The 14,852-nt window shown below is 43.3% G+C and overlaps 1 protein-coding gene across 1 annotated transcript in view; it reads right to left on the reverse strand.

The window, feature by feature from the left end:
- The window catches only part of LOC116978963 (uncharacterized protein KIAA1211-like), a 94,746-nt gene extending 87,394 nt beyond the window's left edge, over window positions 1–7,352 (reverse strand). Inside the window, exon 1 of the mRNA XM_033030280.1 lies at window positions 7,074–7,352. The gene's annotated coding sequence lies outside the window, so the exon portion shown is untranslated. The remainder of the gene's footprint in view (window positions 1–7,073) is intronic.
- Window positions 7,353–14,852: the final 7,500 nt, after the last annotated feature.

The raw sequence follows: 14,852 nt of genomic DNA on the forward strand, positions 1-14,852 counted from the left end.
AATTGCTGTTTCATTTCCTTTCTGCTTAACATCATGCAAGCACTTTCATCTCTTCTATTTCATGTGGTTTCCAAAATAGATCTGCCCATCATAGTTAGAATACCAATGTGCACATTCTTGATATGGAAACAAGAAAACAGTTTGTCAAGAGAATAGCTGGGTTTGTTTTTCTTTTAATCTTTGGTTCTCTTGCACCAAACTTAATTAACTTAGGGCATGGAGAGATCTGTAGCTGCTCCGCACATTCCACAGAGGAACGCAGGCTGGATGTGTGGAATAGACATGGATCTCCTTGCTCTAAATCAGTGGTTCCTAAAGTGGGAGGCACTGTGGGATTACCCAGGAGGGCACTAAGAGGCAAAAGAGTGGCACTAGGAGATGCCAGGGCATTGGGCAAGAGAGGTGTCAGCATGTACTTGACATGCTCATGGAGTGCATTCCACTGAGCAGGTCCAGGTACAGACTCCAGATCCAGGTACAGACTCCAGATTCAGATCCAGGTCCAGACTCCAGTCCAGTCCAGTCCTGTCAAGTCCAGTCCAGTCTCAACGGCAGAGTTGCTGCCTCACAGTACCAGGGACCCGGGTTTGATCCTGATTATGGGTGCTGTATAAGGACTTTGTACGTACTCCCCGTGACCGCCAGGGTTCTCTTCGGGTGATGCGGTTTCCTCCCACACTCCAAAGAGGTACAGGTTTGTAGGTTAATTAGCTTCAGTAAATTGGTCCTAGTGTGTAGGATAGTGCTAGTGTAACAGGTATCACTGGTCAGCGCAGACTCGGTGGGCTGAAGGGCCTCCTTTCAAGCTGTATTTCAAAATTAAAAAACTAAAAACTAAAGACAAGAAACTTTGGAAATACAGCATGGAAAGAAAGCAGGCGTAGACATCAGAACCTGCTGTCGAAGCAGTGAATAATTCAAAATGTTTCCAAGTTAGGACTTACATTAATATTTTAAAAAAACATTAAAATATATATTTTCTGCAGTAGCTCTGTTTTTTAGGGGTTTTTTTTCTAGGAGGACTTTAGGCTTCTGTACCTCCAGCCTGCCGATGGAAGTGAGAAGGGAGCAAGGCTCGGATGGTGGGGAACTGAACCAGACTGTTTGAAACTTCAGAGAGGACGACACAGAGTTCAGGAGTAACTCAGGGGTCAGGCAGTATCCTTGGAGAACATGGTGGGTGACGTTTCAGGTCAGGTCTCTACGACTCTATAACTTAAAGATAGATGATTATGAGTGTTGTCTGTACGGAGATTGCATGTTCTACCTGTGACCCCGTGGGTTTTCTCCGGGTGCATTGGGGTTGGTTTGCAGGTTAATTATCTTCAGTAAAATTGTAAACCGTCCCTAGTATGTAGAATAGTGTTAGTGTACGAGGTGATCGCTGGTCGGCGTGGACTCGCTGGGCCTGTTTCCGTGCTTTAGCCCTGGACTTTATCTTCCATTAAACTTGATTCCATATACCATGTATCTGTACGCTGTGGGTGGCTTGACTGTAATCATGTATAGTCTTTCCACTAACTGATTAGCACGCAACAAAAGCTTTTCACTGTACCTTGGTACACGTGACAATAAACTAAACTAAACGAAGTCCAAAGTTTAAATGACGAAAAGGCAGCTGTAAAATCCAATAGAAGTCAGTACAAGCACAGCGTTAAGCAGATAAGTGCACTTTCTAACTTAGCTACAAAGAAAGCTTCCATACTGAAATGCATGACAGTGAGTAAGCCAGGAGAGCGGAAACCCTGGCAAGTTCACTTCCAAACATTGAACGAGGTTGTACGAGACCCTGTTGTATTGTTTTGACCAAGGGGACAACTGAACGGAGTAGTTATTCTCTTACATCAGTTGTGCCAATATTTGGTCCCAACATGGCACATATCTGCAGTTAAAAATCAACTCTTGCAATTATTTTTAGTTTTTTTAGTTTCAGAGGTACAGCCTGGAAACAGGCTTTTCGGCCTATTGAATCTGTGCCAAACTATGATCACCTATACATTATCCTGCACACTAGGGGTAATTTAAAGAAGCCAATAAACCTACAAACATTCACGTCTTTGCAATGTGGGAGGAAACCGGAGCACCCGGAGAAAACTCAAATGGTCACGGGGAGAATGTACAAACTCTGTACAGACAGCGCCCAAGATCAGGATCGAACCTGTGTCTCTGGCGCTGTAAGGCAGTGGCTCTACCGCTGTATCACTGTGCCCCCCCATTGTGTTAAAGGTTAAGGCGGAAAGGCAGGAGAATGGAGTTGAGAGGAACACTAGATCAGTCATGTTTGAATGGCACAGTAGACTCGATGGGCTGAACGGCATAATTCTGCTCGTAGGTAATATGGACATGGTCAAATCACCCGCCAAAGATTCACAACCCTTTGGGAAAGGACATGTTTTCTCATCTCCATTCTAAATGGACAACCATTCACTTTGAAGCCTTGCCCCTTTCCTCTACAGGAAGAGACATCCTCTTTACATCTACCTTGTCAAGCCCCTTCAACATCTTACATATTTCAATTACATCTCATTCTTCTCAACTCCTTCTGAAGATCAAGCTAACCAGCACAACATTTTCTCAGACGGCAACTCCCTCATCTCAGGAATCAACCTCACGAATCTTCTCTGAACATCCTGGGGTGCAGGTATGTCCTTACTTAAATGAGGAGATCAAATCTGAGTGATATGATGCAGGTAGTTTTAGAAAACTTAGTAAGGGTGTCAAAGGTTATGGGAAGAAGGCAGGAGAATGGGGTTGAGAGGGAAAAATGATCAGCCATGATCAAATGGCAGAGCAGACACGATGGGCCGAATGGCCTAATTCAGCTCCTGTCTTATGAACATGAAAACCTACTGGCTTAAGACAGTTCTCAGAGCGACCACCTTTACATAAACTGTGGACAGTCTGTTAGAGAGTGGAGTGGCACAGTGGCGCAGCGGGTAGAGCTGCTGCCTTACAGACCAGAGACCTGGGTTTGATCCTGACTACGGGTGCTGTCTCTACGGAGTTTGTAGGTTCTCCCTGTGATCGTGTGGGTTTACTCTGTGTTTCTGCCTACATCCCAAAGACATAAACCTACAAATAATTGGCTGTGTTAAAATAGTTTAAATTATTCCTGGAGTGGTGGGATATTGCTAGTGTACGGGGTGATCGCTGGTCAGTGGAGACTTGGTGGTCGAAGGGCCTGTTTTCATGCTACATCTCTACAGTTGAAAGTCTAAAAGAATGGCCAGGAGAAATCATCTTTCGGGCCCAAGGACAAGATGCTAAAATTATCCAAGTAATTCAAGCAGAACCACAACATGAATGTCTTTCCCAACAACGCCGAAAATTCCCCTGAAGTTTCCCGACTGGAAAAACCAAGAGCAGTTTAGTTCTCTTTATATCGAGGACAATATATCTGTCTCCCCTGGAGGTGGGGTAGAATAATTTCTGGGATTCCAAATATGACACAGTTGGTTTATGAGGCAATATTAAGCAGCATTGCCCGATAATCGTAGACATTTAGCTCTTTTGGTTCGGGGCTTTAGCACTTTGATTTTGAGCGTCAATTTCCAGCTTATACTACGCTGTACTACCAACAAGAGCATATTTGTTAACCAAGGTCAAATGGTTAATTTCTGGAGGCTGAGCTATCTCCTTTGTTCTGTAGAATAGTATAATTGACAGTCAAGGAGAAATTACCATTCTAGTCTGCAAAAGATTATATACTTATGGTGAAACGGTAGCTATATATAATTGCCATGAGTTATTTAAAAAGCAGTCTTTATACCCAAACAAGTAGGGAATGACAGTGGGGAATATCTGTTCTCTGCTCTAGCCTGCGATTAAATTGCAAACTACATTTTGCTATAAAAAATAACAAGATTTAAGGTTCAAAGCTTTACACAAACTCATTACAGAGCGAATCTTCTCCCATTTCAATTGTATGCAATTAAACTCACCATGTCTCCTTGCTGACCCAGGAACTCCTGTGAAAGTCAAACACAAGCCTCATCCACCCTCTCTCAGAGATGAAAAAGATCCCAGAGTATTAGTCTGCAGAGGGGTAAGGGGGTTATCTCTGGTGGTCTTAACAGCCTGTAGCAGCCTGTAGCGGCATGGAGCAGTGGGAGAAGCGGTGGAGGACACCAACAACTTAGTTTGGACAGGCCGACACTTCAACGTCACCAGGACAATGGGCCTTAATGGCCAAGTTAAGAACTCTAAATTTATAACATGAATCATGAAAATTGCCACCAAGACATGGCAACTCTTGTATAATGTTCAATGGTTCAATGGACCTGTCCTGGATCTTTCCTGGACCCAGCACCCTGATGCAATTATAAAGAAAGCCCATCAACACCTCTACTTGCTGAGAATTATCATTGAATGATTGAAGATTGCGAAGACACTGTATATCAGACAGTACTCTCATGAACATTTACAAGTGTCCAGTAGTGGGCATATTGATTGGGTTCATCACAGCCTGGTTTGCCAACTTGAATGCTCAGGAATGAAGAAGACTGCAAAAGTGGTGAACACTGCCAGTCCATCACGGGTACTGACATCCTCACCATCAAAATGATCTACAGGTGTTGCTGCCTCAAAAAGGCAGCCAGCATCATCAGAGACATACATTATTTTTGTTTAGTTTAGTTTTAGTTTAGAGATACATCGCGGAAACAGGTGCTGCGGCCCGCAGAGTCTGCACTGACCAGTGATCCCCGCACATTAACACTGTCCTGCACACACTAGGGACAACTTTACAATTACATCAATTCAATTAACTTACAAACCTGTACGTCTTTGTAGTGGATATAGGATAAAGGAGGTGTAAGGGAGATATCTTTGGTGGCCTTACCAGCCGATCTTTGGATATAGGAGCCTGAAAACTGTAACGTATAGGTTCAAGAACAGGTTCTTTCCTACAGCCATCAGGCTATTGAACACTACAACTTCAAAATAAGCTCTGAAATACATAGACTTAGGGGCATTGGTTTTGTCTTTTTGCATTAAAAAGTTTGTTTCTTTGTTTTATGTGTTTGTCTATAGATATATGTATGTATATATTTTACATTAGTTTAGTTTATTTTAGAGATACAGCACGGAAACAGGCCCTTTGGCCCACCGAGTCCGCACCAACCAGCGATACCCGCACATTAAAACTATCCTACACACACTAGGGACAATTTACACATACAACAAGCCAATTAACCTACATACCTGTACGTCTTTGGAGTGTGGGAGGAAAACCGAAGATTTCGGAGAAAACCCACGCGGTCATGGGGAGAATGTACAAACTCCGTACAAACAGCACCCGTAGTTGGGGTCGAACCTGAAACTCCAGCACTGCAAGTGCTGTAAGGCAGGAACTCTACCGTTGTGCCAGTATCTATATAATAATAATGATGGATGGGATTTATATAGCGCCTTTCTAATACTCAAGGCGCTTTACATCGCATTATTTATTCACTCCTCAGTCACACTCGGTGGTGGTAAGCTACTTCTGTAGCCACAGCTGCCCTGGGGCAGACTGATGGAAGCGTGGCTGCCAATCTGCGCTTACGGCCCCTCCGACCACCACCAATCACTCGCACACATTCACACACAGGCAAAGGTGGGTGAAGTGTCTTGCCCAAGGACACAACGACAGTATGCACTCCAAGCGGGATTCGAACCGGCCACCTTCCGGTTGCCAGCCGAACACTTAGCCCATTGTGCCATCTGTCGTCAATATATATATATATATATATATATATATATATATATATATATATATATATATATATATATATATATATATATATATATATATATCTGAAGAAGGGTTTCGGCCCGAAACGTCGCCTATTTCCTTCGCTCCATAGATGCTGCTGCACCCGCTGAGTTTCTCCAGCAATTTTGTGTACCTTATATATATAGTATATATTGACACTGAACTTTTCTTGGTTTATTATATTGTTTATAGAGTACTATGTTTACATATCTGTTGTGCTGCTGCAAGTAAGAATTTCATTGTTCGGTTTGGGACATATGACAATAAAACACTCTTGACTTGACTCTTGGTACTTTATTGTCACATGTACAGAGGTACAGTGAAATTCCATTTTTGCATAGAGTTCAGTAACACTATGACTATACATAAGCACAATCATAATTAAGTACAAGTGAAAAGTAATAGTACACTCAGACAATATGCAAGAGTCACCATCTTTTAGTGCCATTTTTCAAGAAAGTTGTTATAAATGTAGATCTTGACTTGGGCATAAAGGCCCCGTTATCCTGACGGTGTCGCAGGGGTCAGCTAGCCAGGCGATGTTGTTAGGATGCATTCTACAGGGATAGGAGCCAAACGTACACAGGTGGGACTAGCAGAGATGGGGCATGTTACAGAGTCATACAGCGTCAAAACAGTGCCTTCAGCCCAACTTGCCCACACCGACCAACATGTCCCATCTACACTAGTCCCACCTGCCTGTGTTTGGCCCATATTCCTCGAAACATCCTATCCATGTACCTGTCCAAATGCTTCTTCAACGTTGCAATGGTACCTCCTGGGCCACAACCCATCAACTAATGGTCTCAGGAATCAAAGGCAACTCCAATACAGGTTCAATAAGAAGAAGGGTCTCGACCTGAAACGTCACCCATTCCTTCTCTCCAGCGATGCTGCCTGTCCCGCAGAGTTACTCCAGCATTTTGTGTCAATCTTCACAGAAAGTGACACGTCTTCACGATCCATCTATTGCCTCCTGTCTTACAACACGACTTTTGCTGTTTATTGTGCCTAGACTGTGTATAAATACAGACCAGGATATTCCACAACGTTCCTTAAAAAAAAAACATTCCTTAATTTGATTGGGGATGGCGGGGTGTTAATCTCACCAACAACGAGCGTTAAATCAGCATCTGATGTTCACAAAGAGAACTGTTTCAGGGAATCTAAACCCATTCTCTAACATTTAAAGGCAGGCGTCTAACAAGAAGAGTTCAGGCTTCCGAAAGTTTACAAAGCAAAACTGTCCTCGGATAAGGAGTCAGAAGAGCAAACTCGGCAAAACATATAAAAGTAAAATATATCGAGAATGTCTTACTGTTGCGGATCTTCTGCTGCGGGAGGGTTTTCGCAGCAGTTTCTTCCTCTTTATCTTCAAATGGAACTAGTATGAATACTTTTCTTGCTTGTGTACTCTCTCTCTCTCTCCCTGTCCGGGATTGAACGGTTAAATCTATTTCCAGGGCCTCGCCCCCGCGTCTTTTTTTCCCTTATACGGGGAACAGCAAACTTTCATAAAACTGCGGAGAACTCGGCAAGCAACAAGTCCAGACACTGAGAGAGTAACAGGGGGTTCATTGTGCCATTGCCGGCGGGAGCCTGTTCTCCCAACCCAGAACACAGTCCTCTTTTGCCGGCGAGTACACCAATAACAACTCACCAAATATCATAGAGTCATACAGCAGGGGAACAGGCCCTTCGGCCCGACTTGCCCATGCCATCGCCATCAAGATGCCTCATTTAAACTAGTCCCACCTGCCCGCGATTGGACCATATCCCTCTAAACCTGCCCTATCAATGTACCTAAATGTCTTTTAAATGTATCAGCCTTAACCAAATCTAGTATCTTTGGCCTTAACTACCTCCTCTGGCATCTTGTTCCATACACCCACCACTCTCTGTGTGAAAAAGTTGCCCCCCAAGTTAATTCTTTCGCTCTCTCACCTTAAACCTATGTCCTCTGGTTCTTGATTCTCCTATACTTGGTGCATCTACTTTAGTTTAGTGATACAGCATGGAAACAGGCCTTTCAACCCACCGAGTCTGGGCCGACCAGTAATCATCCCGTACACTAGTTCTATCCTACACACTAGGGCCAATTTTTTTACAGAAGCCAATTAACCTACAAACCCTTGGTGTTCAAAAAGGAACTGCAGATGCTGGAATATCGAAGGTACACAAAATTGCTGGGGAAACTCAGCGGTTGCAGCAGCATCTATGGAGCGAAGGAAATAGGCGACGTTTCGGGCCGAAACGTCGCCTATTTCCTTCGCTCCATAGATGCTGCTGCACCCGCTGAGTTTCCCCAGCAATTTTGTGTACCTAACCTACAAACCCGTCTGTCTTTGGAATGTGGGAGGGAACCGGAGCACCCGGAGAAAACCCACGTGTGCGATCCAGTCAGTGGAAAGATTACAATGACATGATTACAATTGAGCTGTCCACAGTGTTAGTTGTACACTAGTTCTATGTTAGCCCACATTCGCATCCTAGGGACAATTTACAGAAGCCAATTAGCCCACAAACCCACATTGGGTTGCACAGTGGCACAGCTGCTGCCTCACAGCACCTGAAACCCGGGTTCGATCCTGACCTCGGATCTCCTTGTGACCACGTGGGTTTTCTCCAGGTGCTCCGGTTTCCTCTCCCATTCCCAAAGGCAGGCGGGTTTGTAGGTTAATTGGCCTCTGTAAATTGCCCCGAATGTGCAGTGAGTGGATGGGAAAGTGGGATTCCATAGAACTGTTGTGAACAGGTGATCAACGTGGGCACATGCACTGAACGGCCTATTTGCATGCAGCATCTAATAGAGATAGATCAGCAAGCATCCCTGAAGATCATCTCTTGCTCTGTCTTGGGATTGGATAACAATCTAATCATTGTAATACACAACATGACACAGTATAACACAGGAACAGCCCCTTTGACCCACGATGTCTGTGTCAAACCCATTATGTCTGTGGTGAATACCAGTGGGGCATTTGGATAGCAGTGTTTGTGTAAGTTATATATCAAAATTAAAATAGTGGAACTGATATGGTGCCATGATGTTCCCTTCAAATATCCATGTGTAAACAGGTGATGTGAGGCGGTCAATGCAAGTATGTTGCTCGATTTAACGTGTGAAAGAATTAACAAATTAATAAAAACAAATTCATCAAAATAATAACAAGAACTTCATCTACATTATTTTTGTAATCTTATTAAAGTTACGAAAATCTGGTACGAAGAAACGAAACCCAAACTTTCTTGCTTTCTTATATTCCTTTTTTTTGCTTTTTATTTCTTATTTTTGTCTTTCAACATGGAGTGTACTCCAAATCACAGAGCAATCCCATCGAACTTATTCCTTCTCCCATTCCCATCCTGACCTTTTCTGCCCTGGACCTCTTCCATTGCCAGAGTGAGACTACACGAAAACTGTATGAACAGCACCTCATATCCTCTGGCACAGTGTCCACTATGGTGGAGTTGCTGCCTTACAGCGCCAGAGACCCAGGTTTGATCCTGACTATGTGTGCTGTCTGTTCAGAGTTTGTTTCTTCTCCCTGTGAGCATGTGGGTTTTCTCTGGGTGCTTCGGTTTCCTCCCACACTCCAAAGACGTGCTGGTTTGTAGGTTAATTGGCTCTGTAAATTGTAAATTGTTCTTACTGTGTAAGATAGTGCTAGTGTACAGGATGGTCCTCCAGGCTGGTCAGCGCAGACTTGGTGGGTCAAAGAGCCTGTTTCCACACTATATCTCAAAAGTCTATTCTGCCTGGGTAGCTTACAACCTAACGGTGTGGACTTTGAATCCCCGAATTTTAAGTAACACCACACCATTTATTTTTCTTCCTCCTTCCCCCATTCTTGACCCATTCTCCCACCATTCCACCCCCTTTTCCTTGCTCCATCTTGTTCCACCTATATCCTTCCCTCTGGATTTACATTTCACTGATCTATCAAATTTCTTCGCTCCTTATCAACCCCTTTGTCTCCTTATCTTCTTTCCATCTCCTTTTGATACTCTTTTGTTTTCATCTCTAGCTATTGTCCACCCATCTTAAAACCCCCCTCTCCTGTGTCCACCTATCACTTGCCAGGCTTTGTCCTGCTCCCACCTCTTTTCCAGTTTTCTCCCCCTTACTATAATCAGTCTAAAGAAGAGTTCCAACCCGAAACATCACCCATCCATTTTCTCCAGAGATGCTGTCTGATCTACTGAGTTACTCCATCACTCGGTGTTTAGATCTTAGGCTTTAGAGATACAGTGCAGAAACAGGCCCTTCGACTCACGGTGTCCATGCCGACCAGCGATCCCCGTACACTAGCACTATCCTACACACTGGGGACAATTAGTTTTATTGAAGCCAAATAACCTACAAACCTGTACATCTTTGGAGCATGGGAGGAAACCGCACCTTAAGAAAACCTATGCAGTCATAAAGAGAACATACAAACTCCGTACAGATGTCACCCCAAATGAGGATCGAACCCGGGTCCCTGGCATTGTAAGGCAGCAACTCTATCGCTGAGCAACTGTGCCTGCCATGTTCTACAATCTCCTTTCCCCATTTATTTTCCTGTAATCCTATTCTCTTTCAAACTGAAGTGAGCCCTGTTCTGTCTCAAACTTATATCACTCTAGATTATTTTCGTCTGTAACCACTTAAATGCTCCTGAATGTGAAGGGTTGTGATGATTCGCTTCTGGGCAGCCGTGACTAATAGCAACAGCAGTGGTGGGTAAATGACTGGTGTTTATGGAAACTAATATGGAAACTCGTAAGTGAGAGAGAATTTGGTGCCAAGTCACCACATTCTGGCATTCCCTTTGTTAATTCTCTCTCCCTTTCTATTTCCCAGTCCTCCTTTGCAACGTTCAATAACATTTATCTCTTTGAATGATCTTTGGTTTGGTTGTCAAAACATATGGCTTAATGTCAGATTTAATTTAATACTGTTACCTGTGAAACACCTATAGAAGTAGGACTGACATAATACTATGATTAAATGTGAAGGGTGTTTTCCTTTCATGTTCTGCCATAATATAGAAAATCAAAGATTTCATCCCAATTTGATTCTTCTGATAGTTAACGTTGGATTAATAAATGTAAAAAGTGTAAAATCGAGTGTTCTAAGTCTGAGACATTTATGTCTTTAAATCTAATAATCATACTAGTTTGCAAAGTGCTGGCGTAACTCAGCACCCATACCCACTCAAAACCACCCTTACCCAACCGAAACCACCCTGACCGAGTCAGTAAAGGTGGTTTCAAGTGGGTAAGGGTGGTTTCGAGCGGGTAAGGCAGCATCTCTGGTGAACATGGATAGGTGACCTTTTGGGGTCAAGACCGTTCTCAGACCCAACACGTCACCTATCCATGTTCTTTGGATATGCTTTTTGATCTGCTGAGTTACTCCAGCATTTTGTGTCCTTTTATGTATTAACAAGCATCTGCAGTTCTTTGTTTCTATATCTAAATCATTCTAGTTTGGTTATTTCAGTACCTTTGATGGCTTGAATTCAGAATATAGCAGATTATATAAGGAATTGTCCCAATATAATTTGGCTAATAGAGTCAATGTTTACATCAAATAGTGGTCTGGTATTAACACTTTACAGTCACTGTGTTGATCTCTCCATAATATCCCTTACAGATGGAGTCACATAGTGTGGAAACAGGCCCTTTGGCCCTATTTGCCCACGGTAACCATATATCCCATCTATACCAGTCCCATCTGCCTGTGTTTGGCCCATATCCCTCTATAACTATCCTATCCATGTACCTATTTAAATGTTTCTTAAACATTGCAATAGTACCTGCCTCTACTACCTCCTCCGGCAGCTCGTTCCATAGACCCACTAATCTTTGTGTAAAAAAAGTGACCCCTTTGGTTCCCATTAAATCATCCCCCCCTCACCTTAAGCCTATGCCTCTAGTTCCCGATTCCCCTACTCTGTGTGTTTACCTGATCTATTCCTCTCATGATTTTACTGAAATCTGCAAAAATGTCACAACTTTATAAAATTACACCATAACACAAAATGCTGGAGGAACTCAGCGGGTAAGGCATCATTTGTGGAGGGAATAGACAGGTCAGGACCCTTACTTGATTCATTGATTGAAATAGGCCCTTCAGCCCATCGAGTCCATGCCGACCATCGATCACTCATTCACACTAGTTCTATGTTATCCCATTTTCACATCCAATCCCTGCACTATTGGGGCTATTTACAGGTGTCAATTAACCTACAAACCTGCACATCTTTGGGATGCGTGTGGAAACTGGAGCATCTGGACGAACTCTACGTAATCGCAAGGAGAACACGCAAACTCCACACAGACAGCACAAGGTCAGGATCGAACCTGGGTCTCTGGCCCTATGAGGTATCTAGTCTACCAACTGTACCACTGTACCTTCATTGGACTAATTATAATAGGGGGGGGGGGAGAAAGCTGTAAAAGAGAAGTGAGGTGGGACAAAGCCTGGCAAGTGATAGGTGGAGAAACAAAGAACTGCAGATATTGGTTAATACACAAAAGGGCACAAAGTGCTGGAGTAACATCGGGTCAGGCAGCAAGTCTGGAGAACGTTAATAGTTGACGTTTCAGGTCAAGACCCTTCTTCTGACTGAAACATGACCATCTATGCTCTCAAGTGATAGGTGGGTACTGGTGAGGGGGATGTGATTGACGGTGACTGTAGTGTAGTAAGTGACAAAGGCTAGAAGTGAGAAGCAGACAAAAGGGTGCCAGTTACATAGAGAATAGGGGGAGTCAATTGTAAAGCCAGAGGGAGGGATATAGGTGGAAGGGGATGGGTTGGGGGGGGGGGGGGGGGGCGTGAGAGGTGGGGTAAATGGGAAACAAAGGACTCGGGGAGGGGAAAAGTGTGTACAGGTGTACAGGTGTACGGGGGGGGGGGGGGGGGTGGGGGGGGAATGTTCCTCTAACACTCTTTTTGCTAAATATTCCAACATCTGCAGTTCCTGGTGTGTGTCTCTCTCTAAAGGTACAGAGGTACAAATGAAAATAAGTTTAAAGTCAGCAGTTTTCAGTGTGCAAAAGGAGGGTGTATAATGGTTTTCTAAACAAAACATTGAGTGTCGACAAAAATGTGCTGACGTAGTTCAAATTGAATCATCAACGGAACTGCAAACAATTTGTTTAGGACAGAATTTCACAGAATGAAAGGCTCTAATAAATATATTCAAGAACGTTCAGAAGTAAAGGCAGCCTGGCAAGGAAGGCAGCCAGAAAATAGATTAGAAACCTTTCACATCTCACTCCGTACATCCCAATGCCTTTTACGGTTGGCGTGGCACACACCTACCAAACAACTCCAGTGGCCCAGGGTCAATTCTAACTTCCATTGCTGTCCATGTGGAGTTTGCATGTTCTCACTGTGATCACTTGGTATTCCCCGGAACCTCCGGTTTCCTACCACATGGTTGCTGTAAAATATGTCCCCACTGTGTGGGTGAGTGGTGGAATCTGGGATGAGTTGGCAAAAACGTAGGGAGAATAACGCTGGCGGCACAGTGGCACAGGGGTAAAGTTGCTGCCTTTCAGTGCCAGAGACCCGAGTTTGATCCTGACTACAGGTGCTGTCTGTACGGATTTTGTACATTCTCCCTGTGACCACGTTTGTTTTTTGTCCGGGTGCTACGGTTTCCTCCCACACTCCAAAGACTTACAGGTTTGTATTTTAATTGGCTTCTGTAAATAGTAAATTGTCCCTAATGTGTAGGATAGTGCTAGTGTACATGGTGATCACTAGTCAGCGGGGACGCATTGGGCCGAAGGGCCTGTTTCCATGCTGTATCTCTCACAAAACATGTTTATTGAGTTAGAGTTATACAGCATTGAAACAGGCCCTTCGGCCCAATTTGCCCACACCGGCCAACATATCTCATCTACACTAATCCCAGGCCTGCATATGATCCATATCCTTCTAAACCTGTCCTATCCATGTACCTGTCTAAATGCATCTTAAATGTTGCGATAGTACCTGCCTCAACTGCCTCCTCTGGCAGCTCGTTCCATTCACCCGCCACCCTTTGTGTGAAAAAGTTATCCATCAGGTTCCTATTAAATCTTTCCTCCCCCCAGCTTAAACCCATGTCCTCTGGTTCTTGATTCCCCTGCTGTAGGCAGGAGACTGTGCGTCCACACGATCTATTCGTCTGATGCTTTTGTACACCTCTATAATATTATTGTGTGATTGTAATCACATTCATTTCTTTCAGCTCCGCATTCTCTCCAGAGATGTTCTTCACGATTTCTGGGAGGAATTAAGTGTCTTTTTCTTTGAAAACAAATATTAAAAATCTGTTTAAGTTCTCTGCTTTTTTTCTTTGAAACGAGATATAAAATATGTTTGATTTCTTTGTTCTTTCCTTTGAAGCCAGATGTAAAATATTTGTTTAATTCTTCTGCCTTCTTTTATGAAGATGGATGTAAAATATTTGCTTAAATTCTCTACCATTTGTTCATTTCCCAGGATAACTTCTCTTACTTCAATCTATGAAAGACCCACATTAATTTCTGTTAATCTATTCCTTTTCCAGACCTGTGGAAAATATTACCACCTGCTTTCATGTTTCTAGATTACTTATGCATTGTACTTTCCATTTTTATTCCAACGTTAGTCCTCTACTGAATTCGGAAGCATTTCCAACCTTCAAGTATTACAAACTTCCTCCTTTGATCTATCTTTAACTTTATTTCAGACAGTTACAGCTGGATGACTTTTGCCTCTGATCTTTGTCCATGAAAGGAACATATATTGGTTGAAAAAAAGCATTCCTTCTTTAAACATTAGCCATTGTTTGATATCTGTTACAATGTTTTATGTAGTTTCTTAATCTCCCATAGCCAGCTCATGCCTTATGCCTTTGTAGTTTTCCTCCTTTTGCTTGAAACTGGTGGGTAGTATAGATGGAGAAAACGATGAAGCATCTCCTGGATATTTTACTCTTGCAATAAAAAATGTATTTGGATATTTCTTTAGCCAGAGGGTGGTGAATCTGTGGAATTCATTGCCACAGTTGGCTGTCAAGGCCGAGGCGTTGGGTATTTTTAAGGCGGAGATTGATAGTTTCTTGATTAG

This window comes from Amblyraja radiata, chromosome 12, assembly GCF_010909765.2.
Source record: "Amblyraja radiata isolate CabotCenter1 chromosome 12, sAmbRad1.1.pri, whole genome shotgun sequence".
NCBI classification, from domain to species: domain Eukaryota; kingdom Metazoa; phylum Chordata; class Chondrichthyes; order Rajiformes; family Rajidae; genus Amblyraja; species Amblyraja radiata.